General features: G+C 42.3%; 12 non-coding genes across 12 annotated transcripts; all 12 read right to left on the minus strand.

The window, feature by feature from the left end:
• Window positions 1-2,385: 2,385 nt before the first annotated feature.
• trnap-agg (transfer RNA proline (anticodon AGG)) lies at window positions 2,386-2,457 on the minus strand. The gene has a single exon. It is a non-coding gene; the product is annotated as a tRNA-Pro (tRNA).
• Window positions 2,458-4,221: 1,764 nt separating this feature from the next.
• Window positions 4,222-4,293, minus strand: trnap-ugg (transfer RNA proline (anticodon UGG)). Its single transcript has one exon. It is a non-coding gene; the product is annotated as a tRNA-Pro (tRNA).
• Window positions 4,294-5,138: 845 nt separating this feature from the next.
• Window positions 5,139-5,210, minus strand: trnap-agg (transfer RNA proline (anticodon AGG)). The gene has a single exon. It is a non-coding gene; the product is annotated as a tRNA-Pro (tRNA).
• Window positions 5,211-7,851: 2,641 nt separating this feature from the next.
• On the minus strand, window positions 7,852-7,923 carry trnap-agg (transfer RNA proline (anticodon AGG)). Its single transcript has one exon. It is a non-coding gene; the product is annotated as a tRNA-Pro (tRNA).
• Window positions 7,924-8,769: 846 nt separating this feature from the next.
• trnap-ugg (transfer RNA proline (anticodon UGG)) lies at window positions 8,770-8,841 on the minus strand. The gene has a single exon. It is a non-coding gene; the product is annotated as a tRNA-Pro (tRNA).
• An 834-nt stretch (window positions 8,842-9,675) lies between these two features.
• Window positions 9,676-9,747, minus strand: trnap-agg (transfer RNA proline (anticodon AGG)). The gene has a single exon. It is a non-coding gene; the product is annotated as a tRNA-Pro (tRNA).
• A 1,508-nt stretch (window positions 9,748-11,255) lies between these two features.
• Window positions 11,256-11,327, minus strand: trnap-ugg (transfer RNA proline (anticodon UGG)). The gene has a single exon. It is a non-coding gene; the product is annotated as a tRNA-Pro (tRNA).
• Window positions 11,328-12,172: 845 nt separating this feature from the next.
• On the minus strand, window positions 12,173-12,244 carry trnap-ugg (transfer RNA proline (anticodon UGG)). Its single transcript has one exon. It is a non-coding gene; the product is annotated as a tRNA-Pro (tRNA).
• Window positions 12,245-13,089: 845 nt separating this feature from the next.
• On the minus strand, window positions 13,090-13,161 carry trnap-ugg (transfer RNA proline (anticodon UGG)). Its single transcript has one exon. It is a non-coding gene; the product is annotated as a tRNA-Pro (tRNA).
• Window positions 13,162-14,004: 843 nt separating this feature from the next.
• trnap-agg (transfer RNA proline (anticodon AGG)) lies at window positions 14,005-14,076 on the minus strand. The gene has a single exon. It is a non-coding gene; the product is annotated as a tRNA-Pro (tRNA).
• A 9,426-nt stretch (window positions 14,077-23,502) lies between these two features.
• trnap-agg (transfer RNA proline (anticodon AGG)) lies at window positions 23,503-23,574 on the minus strand. The gene has a single exon. It is a non-coding gene; the product is annotated as a tRNA-Pro (tRNA).
• A 757-nt stretch (window positions 23,575-24,331) lies between these two features.
• On the minus strand, window positions 24,332-24,403 carry trnap-ugg (transfer RNA proline (anticodon UGG)). Its single transcript has one exon. It is a non-coding gene; the product is annotated as a tRNA-Pro (tRNA).
• Between the last annotated feature and the right edge of the window lie 536 nt (window positions 24,404-24,939).

Raw genomic sequence — 24,939 nt, forward strand, 5'->3', positions numbered from 1 at the left:
CATTGGGACCATCTCAATGGAAACAACATCAATTCGATGACTGACTGCATTGCAGAGTACACTAATTTCTGTGACAAAGTTGAGAAAATCAGACAGTCAGTCAGTGTTTCAATGGTAGACACAGGATATATTCCACCTTTTTGTCCAATGAGAGAAACCTGGACACAATTCTCTCTGATTACTCATAGGAACCTGGCTGACATCATACACCACCTGAATTCCACCACTTGCTGCCTTGATACTCTGGCAACAGGGTTTTTTAAGAGTGTTGCACATTGTATGGCCTCAGAGCTTTCAGACGTTTTGAATAAGTCTCAGCTTTCAGGTATTGTTCCTCTGTGCCAGTCTAGAGAGTCACGTATGAACAGCTAAAGGCCCGTATAAAACATCCGCTTTCTTAGTAAAATCATAGAAAAGGCTGTTTTTCAAGGTGTGTACAACGTCCTAACATTAAATAAGTGTTTTGATGTTCTCCGGTGTTGGACCACCGTCCATATGGTTATGAATTCATGACATTTATGATTGGGTGAACATTTATTTTGGACCAGTAAAGGGCCGAAGCCAAGCTAAAGTCTCATGATCCCTGCCTCATGGTGAGTTTACGACACCTCCAGCGTGGTCTGGAGAACGGAAAAACCCCATGGACACCAGGATTTGCATATGTGACCCTCTTGGTGATAAGGCACCACACTTTGATTGGACAAGGACCCCAAGCTGCAGGAAGGGGTATCAACTTCCTGTATGCAGCTATAAAAGAGAAGACCGCCCTCTCTCCGGTCTCTTCTCTCTTTTTTTCTGCTTCCTCCTTCTCACCCACAGGTCTCTGCTGTAGCAGAGAAAAGCCAGCCAAGGGCCGGCTTTCTCCTTCGTGAACGAAGGAGCGTCCGTTTTGCAGCGCTGCACGAGCGACCCACGCAGTTCCGAGCCCAGAAAGCCGAACTAGGGACCCTGCATTGCGTCGACGTGAACGCGACGCCGATCCGAAGTTGAAGGAAGCCAAGTGCTGTGCCCAGCTGCTGTCCCCTCATCCAGCTGCCTTTCCCCTCATCCGCAGCAAGGACACAGGAGGGAGTGATAGCCGCTTTATCAGGATCGCCTGCTGAGCGTAAACACCCAGCTGTTCCCCGAGGAACGCTGACCGACCACCCTTTTTTTTCTTCAACTGCAAAGGTTCACGTAAGAGGCTGTTTTTTTTTGTTTCTGGGCAGAGAAAACTTAGTAATACACTTTAAAAGTTAGTTTACGCTGTGAGCTGGACTGCTGATCCCGTCATAGTTGTGTTTATTAACTTAAGTGTTTTGTTTATCTTCTTATTGGTCTACGGCTGCATCCACATTGCTGGATCGTTATGACATGCTTCTCGACAACCGAAAACAAGGCCCTTCTAGATTTCCCGGTTGAATGACCAGAGCGCACGTGTGAAGTTTAGTTTCACATTGGGGCATTTCTGTGTGGGAAAGATCAGAAGGTCTCGGGTTTCTGGTAGTGAGAAATTATTTAAGAGTGTCTATTATTGTACTTTTCATCTGTATCTCTCTCTCTCTTCCTCTCGTACTAACCCCCCCCCACACGCACACACACACACACACCCAGACGCTCCCCTCGGTCATAAATTCCCGAGCCATTCTGAGATCCGACACACACACACACACACACGCACACGCACACGCACACGCACACACACACACACACACTAGTCACACCCCACACAGATGACTGGAACTTTTGCATTGTATAATTTCTGTCCCTGTTTACGTAGTGTGCCATCAGGATTTATTGGGGGTGTCGCGTTTATCACATTTGACACCTATATGTAAATAAATTCTGATTGATTTTTAATGAGTGGTTGTTGTTATTTCATGCATTTTGGTCACAATTGATTTGTTTGACAGAGCCTAGTGTTCGGATCTCACTCCTTCAATTATATTATAGGCTACTATACTTAAACCATAATCATATGAGACTGATTTTCTGCTGTTAAAAGTTATCATTTCCCTGGATTAAGGCCCAGGGTGGTGCCCCGAGGATTTTATTTATCATATTGATCATTCAATTTGATAAATAGTCAACTTTATTAATTATTAATAATTATTAATAAAATTATTAATAACCCTTCGATAACTGGATAGCCAAGCTACCTGAGTTGCACAACACCGGTCAAGTTTCCACATCCCAGCACAGAGACAGTTCTAGTCCGTAATGACATCTGCTCCAATACGGATAGTGGCAACATTTCAATCGTGGTGTCACAGTGCTGCATTTGACATGGTTGACCATAATACCTTGATAGACAGGTTGAAGAACTAGGTGGGACTTTCTGGCCTGGTTGAAGTCCTATGAGTTTTGCTACTTGGTGGAGAAAACTACAACTTACACAAGTCACTGGGGCTCGTCCGGGAATTGAACCCGGGACCTCTTGCACCCTAAGCGAGAATCATACTACTAGACCAACGAGCCACAAAACTCATAACTAGCAACACATACAATGTTTTTCTAAATTAAAAACCCAAATACCCATGTCAGATCATCATCAACATTTAGAAACTCAAGTAGGGCTGTTGACATGTGAGTGTGACTGTGAGACTGTGTTAGATTGGGACCATCTCCATGGAAACAACGTCAATTCGATGACTGACTGCATTGCAGAGTACACTAATTTCTGTGACAAAGTTGAGAAAATCAGACAGTCAGACAGTGTTTCAATGGTAGACACAGGATATATTTCACCTCTGTGTCCAATGAGAGAAACCTGGACACAATTCTCTCTAATTACTCATAGGAACCTGGCTGACATCATACACCACCTGAATTCCACCACTTGCTGCCTTGATACTCTGGCAACAGGGTTTTTTAAGAGTGTTGCACATTGCATGGCCTCAGAGCTTTCAGACGTTTTGAATAAGTCTCAGCTTTCAGGTATTGTTCCTCTGTGCTAGTCCAGAGAGTCACGTATGAACAGCTAAAGGCCCGTATAAAACATCCGCTTTCTTAGTAAAATTATAGAAAAAGCTGTTTTTCAAGGTGTGTACAAACTCTTAACATTAAATAAGTGTTTCGATGTTCTCCAGTCAAGTTTCCACATCCCAGCACTAAGACAGTTCTAGTTCAAGTCCTTAATGACATCTGCTCTAATACGGATAGTGGCGACATTTCAATCGCGGTCTCACAGTGCTGCATTTGACATGGTTGACCATAATGCCTTTATGGACAAGTTGAAGAACTTGGTGGGACTTTCTGGCCTGGTTGAAGTCATCTGAGTTTTGCTACTTGGTGGAGAAAACTACAACTTACATAAGTCACTGGGGCTCGTCCAGGAGTTGAACCCAGGACCTCTCGCACCCAAAGCGAGAATCATACTAGTAGACCAACGAGCCACAAAACTCATAACTAGCAACACATAAAATGTTTTTTTAAATTAAAAAACAAATACCCATGTCAGATCATCATCAACATTTACAAAACTCAAGTAGGGCTGTTGACATGTGAGTGTGACTGTGAGACTGTGTTAGATTGGGACCATCTCCATGGAAACAACATCAATTCGATGACTGACTGCATTGCAGAGTACACTACTTTCTGCGACAAAGTTGAGAAAATCAGACAGTCAGTCAGTGTTTCAATGGTAGTCACAGGATATATATTCCACCTCTGTGTCCAATGAGAGAAACCTGGACACAATTCTCTCTAATTACTCATAGGAACCTGGCTGATATCATACACCACCTGAATTCCACCACTTGCTGCCTTGATACTCTGGCAACAGGGTTTTTTAAGAGTGTTGCACATTGTATGGCCTCAGAGCTTTCAGACGTTTTGAATAAGTCTCAGTGTTCAGGTATTGTTCCTCTGTGCCAGTCTAGAGAGTCACTTATGAACAGCTATAGGCCCGTATAAAACATCCACTTTCTTAGTAGAATCATAGAAAAAGCTGTTTTTCAAGGTGTGTACAAACTCCTAACATTAAATAAGTGTTTTGATGTTCTCCAGTCAAGTTTCCACATCCCAGCACTAAGACAGTTCTAGTTCAAGTCCGTAATGACATCTGCTCCAATACGGATAGTGGCAACATTTCAATCGTGGTGTCACAGTGCTGCATTTGACATGGTTGACCATAATGCCTTGATAGACCAGTTGAAGAACTCGGTGGGACTTTCTGGCCTGGTTGAAGTCCTATGAGTTTTGCTACTTGGTGAAGAAAACTACAACTTACATAAGTCACTGGGGCTCGTCCGGGAATTGAACCCGGGACCTCTCGCACCCAAAGCGAGAATCATACTACTAGACCAACGAGCCACAAAACTCATAACTAGCAACACATACAACGTTTTTCTAACTTAAAAAACCAAATACCCATGTCACATCATCATCAACATTGAGAAACTCATGTAGGGCTGTTGACATGTGAGTGTGACTGTGAGACTGTGTTAGATTGGGACCATCTCCATGGAAACAACATCAATTCGATGACTGACTGCATTGCAGAGTACACTAATTTCTGTGAAAAAGTTGAGAAAATCAGACAGTCAGTCAGTGTTTCAATGGTAGACACAGGATGTATTCCACCTTTTTGTCCAATGAGAGAAACCTGGACACAATTCTCTCTAATTACTCATAGGAACCTGGCTGACATCATACACCACCTGAATTCCACCACTTGCTGCCTTGATACTCTGGCAACAGGGTTTTTTAAGAGTGTTGCACATTGTATGGCCTCAGAGCTTTCAGACGTTTTGAATAAGTATCAGCTTTCAGTTATTGTTCCTCTGTGCCAGTCTAGACAGTCACTTATGAACGGATATAGGCCCGTATAAAACCTCCCCTTTCTTAGTAAAATCATACAAAAAGCTGTTTTTTAACATTTGTACAAACTCCTAACAATAAATAAGTGTTTAGATGTTCTCCAGTCAAGATTCCACATCCCAGCACTAAGACAGTTCTAGTTCAAGTCCGTAATGACATCTGCTCCAATGCGGATAGTGGCAACATTTCAATTGTGGTCTCACAGTGCTGCATTTGACATGGTTGACCATAACACCTTGATAGACAGGTTGAAGAATTTGGTGGGACTTTCTGGCCTGGTTGAAGTCCTATGAGTTTTGCTACTTGGTGGAGAAAACTACAACTTACATAAGTCACTGGGGCTCGTCCGGGAATTGAACCCGGGACCTCTCGCACCCTAAGCGAGAATCATACTACTAGACCAACGAGCCAAGAAACTCATAACTAGCAACACATAAAATGTTTTTCTAAATTAAAAAACCAAATACCCATGTCACATCATCATCAACATTTAGAAACTCAAGTAGGGCTGTTGACATGTGAGTGTGACCGTGAGACTGTGTTAGATTGGGACCATCTCCATGGAAACAACATCAATTCGATGACTGACTGCATTGCAGAGTACACTACTTTCTGCGACAAAGTTGAGAAAATCAGACAGTCAGTCAGTGTTTCAATGGTAGACACAGGATATATTCCACCTCTGTGTCCAATGAGAGAATCCTGGACACAATTATCTCTAATTACTCATAGGAACCTGGCTGATATCATACACCACCTGAATTCCACCACTTGCTGCCTTGATACTCTGGCAACAGGGTTTTTTAAGAGTGTTGCACATTGTATGGCCTCAGAGCTTTCGGACGTTTTGAATAAGTCTCAGCTTTCAGGTATTGTTCCTCTGTGCCAGTCTAGAGAGTCACTTATGAACAGCTATAGGCCCGTATAAAACATCCACTTTCTTAGTAGAATCATAGAAAAAGCTGTTTTTCAAGGTGTGTACAAACTCCTAACTTTAAATAAGTGTTTTGATGTTCTCCAGTCAAGTTTCCACATCCCAGCACTAAGACAGCTCTAGTTCAAGTCCGTAATGACATCTGCTCCAATACGGATAGTGGCGACATTTCAATCGTGGTCTCACAGTGCTGCATTTGACATGGTTGATGTTGTGCAACTCAGGTAGCTAAGCTGATCAGTTATCGAAGGCTATTAATGAATATTATTAATAATTATTAATAATTAATAAAGTCGACTATTTATCAAATTGAATCTTCAAAATGATAATAATTCTCGTATGGGGCACCACCCCGGGGCCTTAATCCAGGGAAAAATGATAACTTAACAGCAGAAAATCAGTCTCAGATGATTAAGGTTTAAGTGTAGTATAATATAATTGAAGGAGTGAGATTCGAGCACTGGCTCTGCTCAAACAATCAGTTTGTGACCGAAACTTGCATGAAACAACAGAAACCACTCATTAAAAATCAATCAGAATTTATTTACATACGGGTATCAAAGCAGATGTAATTGAATACCCAAATAAATCCTGATGGCACACTACATCATTATAAAACCATTAATTAAGAAAAACAACAATCAATAAAAATGACATGAAAGTTAAATGCATGGAAAAAAAAAAGAAATCAAAGCAGTAACATGATATCAACGAACCTCTCCAGTTCAACAACTTGGGTGAAAGATGGCTGCGGTATTTAAAGATGGCGGGACTGTAACCACGCCACGTGCAATTAGACCGGATGGTGATCCCGGTGTTTAAACCGTGATCAACTGGCGAAACAGCGCTTTAAAACATGAATGACTAGCAGAAAGTGGCGACGACCAAATAGTCGAACACAATAATGATAGCAATGATAGTGATGTATGCAGTAAACTCAGCTATGAACACAGATTTAGCTCTGAAACTTTCTAAACTAAACTAGTACACTCAGACTCAAAACCTCATGCCTTCCGGTCGGGATCGGGAAGCTGCGGGTTCTGTCGGGGTTCCAGTCCGATGCGGCCTCGTTTCTCTCGGCTCCATCATGCGGCTCGGCTCGGCTCAGTCCTGTGGGGACCTCACGGGCAGGACGATCCTGCAGGGGTTCCCCGGGGCGGGCAGCCGCTCAGCTTGCTCTCCACGTTCCTCCTTTGAAAAGAAATGCAGTCTTGCTGCGTGCGCACAGCCGGGTAGATCTCTCCGATCACGGAGCCTCTTGACGCGCCTCCAGGCGTGCGGGGACAGTCCACTGGAATCAGGGCCGTCGCCGTTCATCACCAAGGCGCGGGCTCACGGACCTGGAAGAGTCTGGCTTCCGGGCTAAAAGAACTCAAGCAGAGGAAAGGTTAGGAGGAGAGGGAGGGATGGAGCGCTGCCTCGCTCCAGGACCGCAGCGGCTCTCCAGGCCAAGCTGGAGCGAGGGGCTGCAGAGCATGAGCCGGCCGTGGAGCAACGCTCCGCTGGATCTTCTCTCCCCCCTCCCAGGGGGAGAGGAGGAGATGGGATCATTGGCCCGCAGCCAAAAGATCGAGCTGCTCAGGACGGAAGGTTGATCGGAAGAGAGAGAAAAACGATGCAGCGGCGGCGTTTTGATCCTCCGCGCGCTGCGGTGACAACATCACTGCCTCGTTTGCGATTGGATGCGCGCCGCTTGTAGGCGCCGCCCCCCCCACGCAAGGCATGCTGGGGGTTGTAGTTCATGGCATGGCGGCCTGTTCAAAGAGGCAGTAGCCCGCTTTGAGGCCTGGCAGGAACCTGGTTTCCTGGATGTTCGCTGTCCTGCTTTGATCTGGGGCCATGCAGCGGGGGTCATAAACTGACCAGGAGGTTAGCAGCAGCAGTCATAAAACTCTGACTTCAGGAAGAAGGGCCAAAGTCTGGCTTCACTGGTCTTCATAATCCTGAAATAGTTCATATACATTTATAACAGTCCACATGATCACTGGGTGTGGTCCAACATTGACCATAATACCTTGATAGACAGGTTGAAGAACTTGGTGGGACTTTCTGGCCTGGTTGAAGTCCTATGAGTTTTGCTAATTGGTGGAGAAAACTACAACTTACATAAGTCACTGGGGCTCGTCCGGGAATTGAACCCGGGACCTCTCGCACCCTAAGCGAGAATCATACTACTAGACCAACGAGCCACAATACTCATAACTAGCAACACATAAAATGTTTTTCTAAATTAAAAAAACAAATACCCATGTCACATCATCATCAACATTTAGAAACTCAAGTAGGGCTGTTGACATGTGAGTGTGACTGTGAGACTGTGTTAGATTGGGACCATCTCCATGGAAACAACATCAATTCGATGACTGACTGCATTGCAGAGTACACTAATTTCTGCGACAATGTTGAGAAAAATCAGACAGTCAGTCAGTGTTTCAATGGTAGACACAGAATATATTTCGTGTCCGTGTCCAATGAGAGAAACCTGGACACAATTCTCTCTAATTACTCATAGGAACCTGGCTGACATCATACATCACCTGAATTCCACCACTTGCTGCCTTGATACTCTGGCAACAGGGTTTTTTAAGAGTGTTGCACATTGTATGGCCTCAGAGCTTTCAGACGTTTTGAATAAGTCTCAGCTTTCAGGTATTGTTCCTCTGTGCTACTCTAGAGAGTCACTTATGAACAGGTATAGGCCCGTATAAAACCTCCCCTTTCTTAGTAAAATCATAGAAAAAGCTGTTTTTCAACGTGTGTACAAACTCCTAACATTAAATAAATGTTTTGATGTTCTCCAGTCAAGTTTCCACATCCCAGCACTGAGACAGTTCTAGTTCAAGTCCGTAATGACATCTGCTCCAATACGGATAGTGGCAACATTTCAATCGTGGTCTCACAGTGCTGCATTTGACATGGTTGACCATAATACCTTGATAGACCGGTTGAAGAACTAGCTGGGACTTTCTGGCCTGGTTGAATTCTTATGAGTTTTGCTACTTGGTGGAGAAAACTACAACTTACATAAGTCACGGGGGCTCGTCCGGGAATTGAACCCAGGACCTCTCGCACCCAAAGCGAGAATCATACTACTAGACCAACGAGCCACAAAACTCATAACTGGCAACACATAAAATGTTTTTCTAAATTAAAAAAACAAAGATCCATGTCACATCATTCTCAACATTTAGAAACTCAAGTAGGGCTGTTGACATGTGAGTGTGACTGTGGGACTGTGTTAGATTGGGACCATCTCCATGGAAACAACATCAATTCGATGACTGACTGCATTGCAGAGTACACTAATTTCTGTGACAAAGTTGAGAAAATCAGACAGTCAGTCAGTGTTTCAATGGTAGACACAGGATATATTCCACCTCTGTGTCCAATGAGAGAAACCTGGACACAATTCTCTCTAATTATCCATAGGAAGCTGGCTGACATCATATTCCACCACTTGCTTCCTTGATACTTTGGCAACAGGGTTTTTTAAGAGTGTTGCACATTGTATGGCCTCAGAGCTTTCAGACGTTTTGAATAAGTCTCAGCGTTCAGGTATTGTTCCTCTGTGCCAGTCTAGAGAGTCACTTATGGACAGCTATAGGCCCGTATAAAACCTCGCCTTTCTTAGTAAAATCATAGAAAAAGCTGTTTTTCAAGGTGTGTACAACCTCCTGACATTAAATACGTGTTTTGATGTTCTCCAGTCAAGTTTCCACATCTCAGCACTAAGACAGTTCTAGTTCAAGTCCGTAATGACATCTGCTCCAATACGGATAGTGGCAACATTTCAATCGTGGTGTCACAGTGCTGCATTTGACATGGTTGACCATAATACGTTGATAGACCGGTTGAAGAACACGGTGGAACTTTCTGGCCTGGTTGAAGTCCTATGAGTTTTGCTACTTGGTGGAGAAAACTACAACTTACATAAGTCACTGGGGCTCGTCCGGGAATTGAACCCAGGACCTCTCGCACCCTAAGCGAGAATCATACTACTAGACCAACGAGCCACAAAACTCATAACTAGCAACACATAAAATGTTTTTCTAAATTAAAAAAGCAAAGACCCATGTCACATCATCAACATTTAGAAACTCAAGTAGGGCTGTTGACATGTGAGTGTGACTTTCAGACTGTGTTAGATTGGGACCATCTCCATGGAAACAACATCAATTCGATGACTAACTGCATTGCAAAGTACACTAATTTCTGTGACAAAGTTGAGAAAATCAGACAGTCAGTCAGTGTTTCAATGGTAGACACAGGATATATTTCGCCTCTGTGTCCAATGAGAGAAACCTGGCCACAATTCTCTCTGATTACTCATAGGAACCTGGCTGACATCCTAACATTAAATAAATGTTTTGATGTTCTCCAGTCAAGTTTCCACATCCCAGCAGTAAGACAGTTCTAGTTCAAGTCCGTAATGACATCTGCTCCAATACAGATAGTGGCAACATTTCAATCGTGGTCTCACAGTGCTGCATTTGACATGGTTGACCATAATACCTTGATAGACAGGTTGAAGAACTAGGTAGGACTTTCTGGCCTGGTTGAATTCCTATGAGTTTTGCTACTTGGTGGAGAAAACTACAACTTACATAAGACACTGGGGCTCGTCCGGGAATTGAACACGGGACCTCTCGCGCCCTAAGCGAGAATCATACTACTAGACCAACGAGCCACATAACTCATAACTAGCAACACATAAAATGTTTTTCTAAATTAAAAAACCAAAAACCCATGTCACATCATCATCAACATTTAGAAACTCAAGTAGGGCTGTTGACATGTGAGTTTGACTGTGAGACTGTGTTAGATTGGGACCGTCTCCATGGAAACAACATCAATTCGATGACTGACTGCATTGCAGAGTACACTAATTTCTGCGACAATGTTGAGAAAATCAGACAGTCAGTCAGTGTTTCAATGGTAGACACAGAATATATTTCGTCTCCGTGTCCAATGAGAGAAACCTGGACACAATTCTCTCTAATTATCCATAGGAAGCTGGCTGACATCATATTCCACCACTTGCTTCCTTGATACTTTGGCAACAGGGCTTTTTAAGAGTGTTGCACATTGTATGGCCTCAGAGCTTTCAGACGTTTTGAATAAGTCTCAGCGTTCAGGTATTGTTCCTCTGTGCCAGTCTAGAAAGTCACTTATGAACAGCTATAGGCCCGTATAAAACCTTGCCTTTCTTAGTTAAATCATGGAAGAAGCTATTTTTCAACGTGTGTACAAACTCCTAACATTAAATAAGTGTTTCGATGTTCTCCAGTCAAGTTTCCACATCCCAGCACTAAGACAGTTCTAGTTCAAGTCCGTAATGACATCTGCTCCAATACGGATAGTGGCAACATTTCAATCGTGGTCTCACAGTGCTGCATTTGACTTGGTTGACCATAATACCTTGATAGACCAGTTGAAGAACTAGCTGGGACTTTCTGGCCTGGTTGAATTCTTATGAGTTTTGCTACTTGGTGGAGAAAACTACAACTTACATAAGTCAATGGGGCTCGTCCGGGAATTGAACCCGGGACCTCTCGCACCCAAAGCGAGAATCATACTACTAGACCAAAGAGCCACAAAACTCGTAACTAGCAACACATAAAATGTTTTTCTAAATTAAAAAAACAAAGACCCATGTCACATCATCATCAACGTTTAGAAACTCGAGTAGGGCTGTTGACATGTGAGTGTGACTGTGAGACTGTGTTAGATTGGGACCATCTCCATGGAAACAACATCAATTCGATGACTGACTGCATTGCAGAGTACACTAATTTCTGGGACAAAGTTGAGAAAGTCAGACAGTCAGTCAGTGTTTCAATGGTAGACAAAGGATATATTTCGCCTCTCTGTCCAATGAGAGAAACCTTGACACAATTCTCTCTGATTACTCATAGGAACCTGGCTGACATCATACACCACCTGAATTCCAGCACTTGCTGCCTTGATACTCTGGCAACAGGGTTTTTTAAGAGTGTTGCACATTGTATGGCCTCAGAGCTTTCCGACGTTTTGAATAAGTCTCAGCGTTCAGGTATTGTTCCTCTATGCCAGTCTAGAGAGTCACTTATGAACAGCTATAGGCCCGTATAAAACCTCCCCTTTCTTAGTTAAATCTTAAAAAAAGCTGTTTTTCAATGTGTGTACAAACTCCTAACATTAAATAAGTGTTTCGATGTTCTCCAGTCAAGTTTCCACATCCCAGCACTAAGACAGTTCTAGTTCAAGTCCGTAATGACATCTGCTCCAATACGGATAGTGGCAATATTTCAATCGTGATCTCACAGTGCTGCATTTGACATGGCTGACCATAATACCTTGATAGACCGGTTGAAGAACTCTGTGGGACTTTCTGGCCTGGTTGAATTCTTATGAGTTTTGCTTCTTGGTGGAGAAAACTACAACTTACATAAGTCAATGGGGCTCGTCCGGGAATTGAACCCGGGACCTCTCGCACCCAAAGCGAGAATCATACTACTAGACCAACGAGCCACTAAACTCATAACTAGCAACACATACAACGTTTTTCTTACTTAAAAAACCAAAGACCCATGTCACATCATCATCAACATTTAGAAACTCAAGTAGGGCTGTTGACATGTGAGTGTGACTGTGAGACTGTGTTAGATTGGGACCATCTCCATGGAAACAACATCAATTCGATGACTGACTGCATGGCAGAGTACACTACTTTCTGCGACAAAGTTGAGAAAATCAAACAGTCAGTCAGTGTTTCAATGGTAGACACAGGATATATTCCACCTTTTTGCCCAATGAGAGAAACCTGGACACAATTATCTCTATTTACTCATAGGAACCTGGCTGACATCATACACCACCTGAATTCCAGCACTTGCTGCCTTGATACTCTGGCAACAGGGTTTTTTAAGAGTGTTGCACATTGTATGGCCTCAGAGCTTTCAGACGTTTTGAATAAGTCTCAGCTTTCAGGTATTGTTGCTCTGTGCCAGTCTAGAGAGTCACTTATGAACAGCTATAGGCCCGTATAAAACCTCCCCTTTCTTAGTAAAATCATAAAAAAGCTGTTTTTCAACGTGTGTACAAACTCCTATAATTAAATAAGTGTTTTGATGTTCTCCAGTCAAGTTTCCACATCCCAGCACTAAGACAGTTCTAGTTCAAGTCCGTAATGACATCTGCTCCAATACGGATAGTGGCAACATTTCAATCGCGGTGTCACAGTGCTGCATTTGACATGGTTGTCCATAATACCTTGATAGACCGGGTTGACAAACTTGGTGGGACTTTCTGGCCTGGTTGAAGTCCTCTGAGTTTTGCTACTTGGTGGAGAAAACTACAACTTACATAAGTCACTGGGGCTCGTCCGGGAATTGAACCCGGGACCTCTCGCACCCAAAGCGAGAATCATACTACTAGACCAACGAGCCACAAAACTAGTAACTAGCAACACATACAACGTTTTTCTAACTTCAAAAACCAAAGACCCATGTCACATCATCATCAACATTTAGAAACTCAAGTAGGGCTGTTGACATGTGAGTGTGACTGTGAGACTGTGTTAGATTGGGACCATCTCCATGGAAACAACATCAATTCGATGACTGACTGCATTGCAGAGTACACTAATTTCTGTGACAAAGTTGAGAAAATCAGACAGTCAGACAGTGTTTCAATGGTAGACAGGATATATTCCGCCTCTGTGTCCAATGAGAAAAACCTGGACACAATTGTCTCTAATTACTCATAGGAACCTGGCTGACATCATACACCACCTGAATTCCACCACTTGCTTCCTTGATACTCTGGCAACAGGGTTTTTTAAGAGTGTTGCACATTGTATGGCCTCAGAGCTTTCAGACGTTTTGAATAAGTCTCAGCTTTCAGGTATTGTTCCTCTGTGCCAGTCTAGAGAGTCACTTATGAACAGCTATAGGCCAGTATAAAACCTCCACTTTCTTAGTAAAATCATGGAAAAGGCTGTTTTTCTAGGTGTGTACAACCTCCTAACATTAAATAAGTGTTTAGATGTTCCCCAGTCAAGTTTCCACATCCCAGCACTAAGACAGTTCTAGTTCAAGTCCGTAATGACATCTGCTCCAATACGGATAGTGGCAACATTTCAATCGTGGTGTCACAGTGCTGCATTTGACATGGTTGACCATAATACCTTGTTAGACCGGTTGAAGAACTTGGTGGGACTTTCTGGCCTGGTTGAAGTCCTATGAGTTTTGCTACTTGTTGGAGAAAACTACAACTTACATAAGTCACTGGGGCTCGTCCGGGAATTGAACCCAGGACCCCTCGCACCCTAAGCGAGAATCATACTACTAGACCAACGAGCCACAAAACTCATAACTAGCAACACATAAAACGTTTTTCTAAATTAAAAAACCAAATACCCATGTCACATCATCATCAACATTTAGAAACTCAAGTAGGGCTGTTGACATGTGAGTGTGACTGTGAGACTGTGTTAGATTGGGACCATCTCCATGGAAACAACATCAATTCGATCACTGACTGCATTGCAGAGTACACTAATTTCTGCGACAAAGTTGAGAAAATCAGACAGTCAGTCAGTGTTTCAATGGTAGACACAGGATATATTCCACCTTTTTGTCCAATGAGAGAAACCTGGACACAATTCTCTCTAATTACTCATAGGAACCTGGCTGACATCATACACCACCTGAATTCCACCACTTGCTGCCTTGATACTCTGGCAACAGGGTTTTTTAAGAGTGTTGCACATTGTATGGCCTCAGAGCTTTCAGACGTTTTGAATAAGTCTCAGCTTTCAGGTATTGTTCCTCTGTGCCAGTCTAGAGAGTCACTTATGAACAGCTAAAGGCCCGTATAAAACATCTGCTTTCTTAGTAAAATCATAGAAAAAGCTGTTTTGCAAGGTGTGTACAACCTCCTAACATTAAATAAGTGTTTTGATGTTCTCCAGTCAAGTTTCCACATCCCAGCACTAAGACAGTTCTAGTTCAAGTCCGTAATGACATCTGCTCCAATACGGATAGTGGCAACATTTCAATCGTGGTCTCACAGTGCTGCATTTGACATGGTTGACCATAATACCTTGATAGACCTCTTGAAGAACTAGGTGGGACTTTGTGGCCTGGTTGAAGTCCTCTGAGTTTTGCTACTTGGTGGAGAAAACTACAACTTACATAAGTCACTGGGGCTCTTCCAGGAATTGAACCCGGGACCTCTCGCACCCTAAGCGAGAATCATACTACTAGATCAAGGAGCCTCAGAACTCATAACTAGCAACACATAAAATGTTTTTTGAAACAACATCAATTCGATGACTGACTGCATTGCAGAGTACACTAATTTCTGCGACAAAGTTGAGAAAATCAGACAGTCAGTCAGTGTTTCAATGGTAGACACAGGATATATTCCACCTTTTTGTCCAATGAGAGAAACCTGGACACAATTGTCTCTAATTACTCATAGGAACCTGGCTGACATCATACACCACCTGAATTCCACCACTTGCTGCCTTGATACTCTGGCAACAGGGTTTTTTAAGTGTTGCACATTGTATGGCCTCAGAGCTTTCAGACGTTTTGAATAAGTCTCAGCTTTCAGGTATTGTTCCTCTGTGCCAGTCTAGAGAGTCACAAATGAACAGCTTTAGGCCCGTATAAAACATCCGCTTTCTTAGTAAAATCATAGAAAAAGCTGTTTTTCAAGGTGTGTACAAACTCCTAACATTAGATAAGTGTTTTGATGTTCTCCAGTCAAGTTTCCACATCCCAGCACTAAGACAGTTCTACTTCAAGTCCGTAATGACATCTGCTCCAATACGGATAGTGGAAACATTTCAATCGTGGTGTCACAGTGCTGCATTTGACATGGTTGACCATAATGCCTTGATAGACAGGTTGAAGAACTAGGTGGGACGTTCTGGCCTGGTTGAAGTCCTATGAGTTTTGCTACTTGGTGGAGAAAACTACAACTTACATAAGTCACTGGGGCTCGTCCGGGAACTGAACCCGGGACCTCTCGCAACCTAAGCGAGAATCATACTACTAGACCAACGAGCCACAAAACTCATAACTAGCAACACATAAAAAGTTTTTCTAAATTAAAAAAACAAATACCCATGTCAGATCATCATCAACATTTAGAAACACAAGTAGGGCTGTTGAGATGTGAGTGTGACTGTGAGACTGTGTTAGATTGGGACCATCTCCATGGAAACAACATCAATTCGATGACTGACTGCATTGCAGAGTACACTAATTTCTGTGACAAAGTTGAGAAAATCAGACAGTCAGTCAGTGTTTCAATGGTAGACACAGGATATATTCCACCTCTGTGTCCAATGAGAGAGACCTGGACACAATTCTCTCTAATTACTCATAGGAACCTGGCTGACATCATACACCACCTGAATTCCACCACTTGCTGCCTTGATACTCTGGCAACAGGGTTTTTTAAGAGTGTTGCACATTGTATGGCCTCAGAGCTTTCAGACGTTTTGAATAAGTCTCAGCTTTCAGGTATTGTTCCTCTGTGCCAGTCTAGAGAGTCACTTATGAACGGATATAGGCCCGTATAAAACCTGCCCTTTCTTAGTAAGATCATAAAAAAAGCTGTTTTTCAACATTTATACAAACTCCTAACATTATATAAGTGTTTTGATGTTATCCAGTCAAGTTTCCACATCCCAGCACTAAGACAGTTCTACTTCAAGTCCGTAATGACATCTGCTCCAATACGGATAGTGGAAACATTTCAATCGTGGTGTCACAGTGCTGCATTTGACATGGTTGACCATAATGCCTTGATAGACAGGTTGAAGAACTAGGTGGGACTTTCTGGCCTGGTTGAAGTCCTAAAAAAACAAATACCCATGTCAGATCATCATCAACATTTAGAAACTCAAGTAGGGCTGTTGACATGTGAGTGCGACTGTGAGACTGTGTTAGATTGGGACCATCTCCATGGAAACAACATCAATTCGATGACTGACTGCATTGCAGAGTACACTACTTTCTGCGACAAAGTTGAGAAAATCAGACAGTCAGTCAGTGTTTCAATGGTAGACACAGGATATATTCCACCTCTGTGTCCAATGAGAGAAACCTGGACACAATTCTCTCTAATTACTCATAGGAACCTGGCTGACATCATACATCACCTGAATTCCACCACTTGCTGCCTTGATACTCTGGCAACAGGGTTTTTTAAGAGTGTTGCACATTGTATGGCCTCAGAGCTTTCAGACGTTTTGAATAAGTCTCAGCTTTCAGGTATTGTTCCTCTGTGTCAGTCTAGAGAGTCACTTATGAACAGCTAGAGGCCCGTATAAAATCTGCCCTTTCTCAGCAAAATCGTGGAAAAAGCTGTTTTTCAACATGTGTACAAACTCCTAACATTACAGTTTTTCACAATTGTTTAAACACATTTCCTGATGGAATACCTCACTTTCTCAAAACTCTAAACACAAATTACAAAACTCACACACAAAATGCAAAATCCTACACTTCTCTTGCAAAAGCAAACTCTACCTTCAAAACAGTGTTAACTCTTCACTAAATGGTATTTCCTTCTCAAATGCCAAACACATACATCATTTGAGTAGACATTTCTAAGCACCCACTGAACACTGATGTGCAGAATGGAAAACTCTATATGAATGAATGAATGAATGAATGAATGAATGAATGAATGAATGAATGAATGAATGAATGAATGAATGAATGAATGAATGAATGAATGAATGCCTCAGTAGAATCAAGCATTTGTATGTTCAGTGTTACACCTTCAGCTGTTGGATGTAATGTATCACCATATAGTATTCTTATGTATAGGCTACTCAAATAGCAATTGGTTGCTCATTCTTGGCTGGAAAGTTATTTAGATAATAGACAACAGTGTGTACAAATTAATGATACTATGTCCGCCTTTAGAAAGATTACTTGTGGTGTACCTCAAGGTTCAGTGATTGGTCCAATACTGTTTATTCTTTATATTACAGTTTTTTACGATTGAATAAACACAATTTTGATTGTTTTGTTTTGTTTAGCAAAACCATACACACGAATAGCACAACCACATACCCAATTAGCAAAACACCTTGCAAAATGAACCACTCTTGTAAAAACTATACACTAACTTATCAAAACCATATTTTTTTACCATATGAAACACACACGTTGCATATGACTTAACTCTGTTTGCACCAGTTACACTCTGCTGTTGAAAACCTTAAACACTTTCGGCTAATTCTGCTTCTAAGTGCATAGAGTAGTATGGGTGAAGCACACAGTGAATTTGCAAAACATCGCTCGGATTTGCACATCTGTAAACACAATGTCTGCTCACACTTTTTGCAAAACAATACACAGTGAACACTAAACACACTTGTATGCATTACTGTAGACACCACACAGGAGACAAGACTAATGCTGTTGACAATGTTATTTATTTTTTTCCATATACTCAAGCCAAAATAGTGACAAAAAAAGCATTTCCCAGTTTTCATGAACATAACATTCTATCCTGTACAACCCCCCCACCCCCCCCCCCCCCCCCCCCCCCCGCCAAAAAAAAAAGAAAACACAGCACATAAATTGCTACTGTTGGTCTCTTCTCCTAGCTGGATCTGGCCAGAGAATTTCATCCACATCACAGGCGATATCCTCATTCGCAAGACAGCGCGGAAAGAATCGCCGTGCATGCCGTATCCACCCCTGTATGGCTGTGGCCTCAATCTGGTCACAGGCCTCCTCCATGGCCTGAATGAGGGCTACCCGAGCCAGGGGGTGCAGATCATAAACCTTCCACCGCCATGCAGAGAAAAATTCTTCAATTGGGTTAAGAAATGGAGAATATGGTGGCAGGAAAAGGACTGTGTAATGTGGGTGCTGCGTAGTTCTGAACCAGTGTAGAGCGGTGGAATGAAACATTGTTCCAGGTGACAATGTATTGGATCTGCATGTTATTTATGATTGTGAGGTTGTATACTCTGTCCAAAAATGTAAGGATGTGAGGTGTTTTATACGGACCCATGTTGGCATGGCGGTGGAGGACCACATTCTGGGTGGTTGCAGCGCAAAAGGTGATGTTACCCCCAAGTTGCCCCGGGACACTAATACAGTAATTGCCCTCTGGCCAATTACATTTCTTCCCCTCCTTCTGAACCCCGCCTCGTCTATGTAGATGAACTCATGCTGAATGGCCTCAGCATCTATTTGTAAAACTCTCTAAAATACAGTGAAAGACAAGATTGTGTAGTTCAGCATAGATTTAGTGTACAGTACATTTACATGTAAAAAAAAAGGTTATGTGTGCAGTATGCAACATCAGAGTGCTAAAGTGAACAATACATACCTCCACATACTCATGGCGCAGCTGTTTGACCCTCTCTGAGTTCCTCTCAAAAGGCACTCGGTAGATCTGTTTCATTTGTACCTGATGTGCCTTCAGGATACGAGCATATGGTGGACAGAGAGACCAGATTCACATTCTGAAAGATGATTTGGTCTTCAATAATTTTGGCCTGGATTTCACGAAGCCTGATGGCATTATTTGCCAAAACAGTATTCACAATCTCCCTGTCCTGCAGTGGTGTGAAAATGGGAGCCCTTCCTCCTCGTTGTAATCGACCCTCAATCCTATGTAGAACAAAATCAAAAATGTCACAGGAAGGGTTATCAAAAGTGCTGATATGGGGTGCATACAGTAAGAAGCTGTAAACAGGTAATTTTTTTACCTGTTTTCCAGTCTGAATGCCCTTATGACAGATGCCAAGGTGAATCTGCTGAGATTTGGCTGGACTCTCAGTCCAGCCTCCCTCAGCGTCAATCCATGGTTCACAACATGGTCCACAAGAGGTGCGAGAATTTCATTGCTTAAAGTTGGACTTCTTCTCCTTTCAGCTTCACCTCTTCCTGCTTGAAGTCTTCCTCTTCCTCTTCCTCTTCCTCTACCTCGGCCTCTACCTCTGGCACGGCCTCTGGCACAGCCTCTGCCTCCTTCTCCTCCTTCTCCGATTCCCCCTCTCATCCTCACTCTTCCTCTTCCTCTTCCTTCCATTTTGGTTAAGTTTGGTGAAATCACCTACTGCATTTTTATAGTGCTTAAACCTGATTGGTGTGTCTACAATTAAGCAATCTTGTGTTTGCATACCTGATGGCAGTGTTCAATCAACTGGCTCATAGGTGTGGTAATTTGACAGTCAGTGCTTTAGAAGTGCAAGGAAGGGACATCTTGATATACTTCTGTGTCTAATGCATAGACGTGTGTGTTAGTGTTTCAAATCACTGTGTGTATTGTTTTGCACAAAGTGTGAATGGACTCATTGTGCTTACAGTGGTGCAAATCTGGGGCCGAGTTTTGCTCCTTGAGTGTAAGGTTTTGATAATTGGGCAAAACTTTAGATTTTAGTGTTTATTCAATCGTAAAAAACTGTAATGACATCTGCAATGTAACTGATTTTTTTAGATAGGTTTTATTTGCCGATGATACCAATTTGTTTTGCTCTGGTACGAATTTAAGGGAACTTTTGTGTTGTGTAGAAAGGGAGCTGGAAAATCTCAAGACTTGGTTTGATGTCAATAAATTATCTCTAAATATTAAGAAAACAAAATTCATGGTTTTTGGGAATCAAAATGAAAGTGATGGTAATATTAAATTAAAAATATGTAATGTTGATATTGAAAGGGTTTTTGAGACTAAATTCCTTGGGGTTGTCATCGACCAAAAGCTAACATGGAAACAACACATTGAATATATTAAAGGGAAAATTTCAAAATCACTCGCAATCCTGTATAAATCTAGAAAAATACTGAATTCCAAGGCCTTGCATTTGATTTACTACTCATTGATTTGTTCCCTATTTATCATACTGTGTGGAATTGTGGGGATCCACCTTTAAAACCACCTTAAATGCAATAATAAAACTTCAAAAACGAGCCATACGTACCATCAATAAGGCTGATTACTACGCTCACACAGATCCACTTTTTCTAAATTCTCATGTTATTAAATTTTATGATTTGTTTTATTTTAAAATCATGCAAATTATGTTTAAAGCAAAATCAAAAATGCTCCCTGACTCAATACAGAGGTTTTTTTCAATTCAGGAGACTCGTTACAATCTCAGAGGTTTCTGTAATTTCACAGTACAAATGGCTAAAAAAGGTATGAAAAGGAGATGTGTCTCCATCGTTGGAGTTAAATTCTGGAATGATGCCAACATAAATTTAAAAACAAGTCATTCTTTTGTTGTATTTAAGAAAATGGTTTGTAAAGCTATTTTTGAAGCTTATAAGTGCAATTGACCATCTGTCAATGTTTCTTTGCTTTTCTATTGTTTCTTTGCCTTTTGTTGTTTCTTTGCTTTTCTACTCTCTTTTTGGTTTTCTGGAGGTTGGTAGCCAAAAATAGAAAGTTGTTAATATAGGATAGGCTTTTATAAGCAGTTTGCTTCTGCCTATGCCTTTTCAGTTATTGTTCAACACATTTTTATTTGGTTTAATAGTTAATGCTGTGTACAATGTTTTTTTGGTGTTGTTTTTGTGTTGCAATGACTGAATAAACTTAATTAATTCATTCATTCAAATGGAAAACAACACACAATTCTTTACTGTAACAACAAATAATATTTTACAGTATTTGGACTCAAAATGTGCAGTCCACTGGACATCACAGCAAGCTGTGGATGAAAACTTGACAGAAAATAGAATCAGAACAAAAGTATTAGGCAGCATACTGCCTTTCATCCCTGGCTGGCCACAGGACCTCATCCACGTCGCAGGCAATGTTCTCCCTGGCCAAGCAGCGATGTTCTCTCTGGCCGAGCAGCGATGTTGTCCCTGGCCAAGCAGCGATGTTCTCCCTGGCCAAGCAGCGGGGGAAGAATCTCCTACAATGCCGCATGAAGCCTTGACAGGCCTCAGCAGAGACATACGCCACATGCGTCCTCCATGGCCTGCAGCAGTGGCATCCGTGTCTGAGGATTTCTCTCATATACCTTCCATCTCCAGGCAGAGAAAAACTCCTCAATTGGGTTGAGGAAGGGAGAGTATGGAGGGAGATATAGGACATCAACTTCTGGATGGACCCTGAACCACTCACGGACCAGAGCAGCCCGGTGGAAACTAACATTGTCCCAGAGAACAACGAACCTGACCACCTCTGTGTCCTCCATCTGGTCTGGCTGGAAAATGATATTGTAGAGCTGGTCGAGGAATGCTAGAAGAAGTGCAGTGTTGTAGGGGCCAAGGGTGGCATGGTGATGGAGGACGCCGTGGTGATTGATGGCAGCGCACATTGTTATGTTCCCTCCACGTTGGCCAGGGACCTCTGTGATGGCACGCTGGCCGATGATATTCCTCCCTCGGCGCCTTCTTTTTACAAGGTTGAACCCCGCTTCATCAATGAATATGAATTCAATGGCAAATTGCTGATTGCATGTTGCACAACAGCCTTTGGAGTTTAGAAATGTGATTGACTGTGTGTTCTGTGTGAACAGCAAGAGAGGGAAATCAGGAAGAGTGTGCAGGGTATTGGGAATTGTGTGTAGTGTTGTGAGAAATGTGTGGTATGGAATGGGAAGGTGAGTCTAGAGCAGTAAATGTGCTTGGAGTTCAGCAGGATTGGTTCAGCCACCTGAAAAATGGGTTTCAGGTTGTGCACATTGTGTCTGATGTTCCAATAAATGTGTTTAAACAATTGTGAAAAACTGTAAATAAGTGTTTTGATGTTCTCCAGTCAAGTTTCCACATCCCAGCACTAAGACAGTTCTAGTTCAAGTCCGTAATGACATCTGCTCCAATACGGATAGTGGCAACATTTCAATCGTGGTCTCACAGTGCTGCATTTGACATGGTTGACCATAACACCTTGATAGACAGGTTGAAGAACTTGGTGGGACTTACTGGCCTGGTTGAAGTCCTATGAGTACTCATAACTAGCAACACATAAAATGTTTTTCTAAATTAAAAAACCAAATACCCATGTCACATCATCATCAACATTTAGAAACTCAAGTAGGGCTGTTGACATGTGAGTGTGACTGTGAGACTGTGTTAGATTGGGACCATCTCCATGGAAACAACATCAATTCGATGACTGACTGCATTGCAGAGTACACTAATTTCTGTAACAAAGTTGAGAAAATCAGACAGTCAGTCAGTGTTTCAATGGTAGACACAGGATATATTCCACCTTTTTGTCCAATGAGAGAAACCTGGACACAATTGTCTCTAATTACTCATAGGAACCTGGCTGACATCATACACCACCTGAATTCCACGACTTGCTGCCTTGATACTCTGGCAACAGGGTTTTTTAAGAGTGTTGCACATTGTATGGCCTCAGAGCTTTCAGACGTTTTGAATAAGTCTCAGCGTTCAGGTATTGTTCCTCTGTGCCAGTCTAGAGAGTCACTTATGAACAGCTAAAGGCCCGTATAAAACCTGCCCTTTCTTAGTAAAATCGTAGAAAAAGCTGTTTTTCAACGTGTGTACAAACTCCTAACATTATATAAGTGTTTTGATGTTCTCCAGTCAAGTTTCCACATCCCAGCACTAAGACAGTTCTAGTTCAAGTCCGTAATGACATCTGCTCCAATACGGATAGTGGCGACATTTCAATCGTGGTCTCAGAGTGCTGCATTTGACATGGTTGACCATAATATCTTGATAGACCGGTTGAAGAAGTAGGTGGGACTTTCTGGCCTGGTTGAAGTCCTATGAGTTTTGCTACTTGGTGGAGAAAACTACAACTTACATAAGTCACTGGGGCTCGTCCGGGAATTGAACCCAGGACCTCTCGCACCCTAAGCGAGAATCATACTACTAGACCAACGAGCCACAAAACTCATAACTAGCAACACATAAAATGTTTTTGGAAACAACATAAATTCGATGACTGACTGCATTGTAGAGTACACTAATTTCTGTGACAAAGTTGAGAAAATCAGACAGTCAGTCAGTGTTTCAATGGTAGACACAGGATATATTTCGCCTCTGTGTCCAATGAGAGAAACCTGGACACAATTGTCTCTAATTACACATAGGAACCTGTCTGACATCATACACCACCTGAATTCCACCACTTGCTGCCTTGATACTCTGGCAACAGGGTTTTTTAAGTGTTGCACATTGTATGGCCTCAGAGCTTTCAGACGTTTTGAATAAGTCTCAGCTTTCAGGTATTGTTCCTCTGTGCCAGTCTAGAGAGTCACAAATGAACAGCTTTAGGCCCGTATAAAACATCCGCTTTCTTAGTAAAATCATAGAAAAAGCTGTTTTTCAAGGTGTGTACAAAATCCTAACATTAGATAAGTGTTTTGATGTTCTCCAGTCAAGTTTCCACATCCCAGCACTAAGACAGTTCTAGTTCAAGTCCGTAATGACATCTGCTCCAATACGGATAGTGGCAACATTTCAATCGTGGTGTCACAGTGCTGCATTTGACATGGTTGACCATAATACCTTGATAGAACGGTTGAAGAACTAGGTGGGACTTTCTGTCTGGTTGAAGAACTCAGTGGGACTTTCTGGCCTGGTTGAAGTCCTATGAGTTTTGCTACTTGGTGGAGAAAACTACAACTTACATAAGTCAATGGGGCTCGTCCGGGAATTGAACCCAGGACCTCTCGCACCCAAAGCGAGAATCATACTACTAGACCAACGAGCCACAAAACTCATAACTAGCAACATATAAAATGTTTTTCTAAATTAAAAAAACAAAGACCCATGTCACATCATCATCAACATTTAGAAACTCAAGTAGGGCTGTTGACATGTGAGTGTGACTGTGAGACTGTGTTAGATTGGGACCATCTCCATGGAAACAACATCAATTCGATGACTGACTGCATTGCAGAGTACACTACTTTCTGCGACAAAGTTGAGAAAATCAGACAGTCAGTCAGTGTTTCAATGGTAGACACAGGATATATTCCACCTCTGTGTCCAATGACAGAAACCTGGACACAATTCCCTCTAATTACTAATAGGAACCTGGCTGACATCATACACCACCTGAATTCCAGCACTTGCTGCCTTGATACTCTGGCAACAGGGTTTTTTAAGAGTGTTGCACATTGTATGGCCTCAGAGCTTTCAGACGTTTTGAATAAGTCTCAGCTTTCAGGTATTGTTGCTCTGTGCCAGTCTAGAGAGTCACTTATGAACAGCTATAGGCCCGTATAAAACCTCCCCTTTCTTAGT

This window comes from Cololabis saira, chromosome 5 (assembly GCF_033807715.1).
Source record: "Cololabis saira isolate AMF1-May2022 chromosome 5, fColSai1.1, whole genome shotgun sequence".
Classification (NCBI taxonomy): domain Eukaryota; kingdom Metazoa; phylum Chordata; class Actinopteri; order Beloniformes; family Belonidae; genus Cololabis; species Cololabis saira.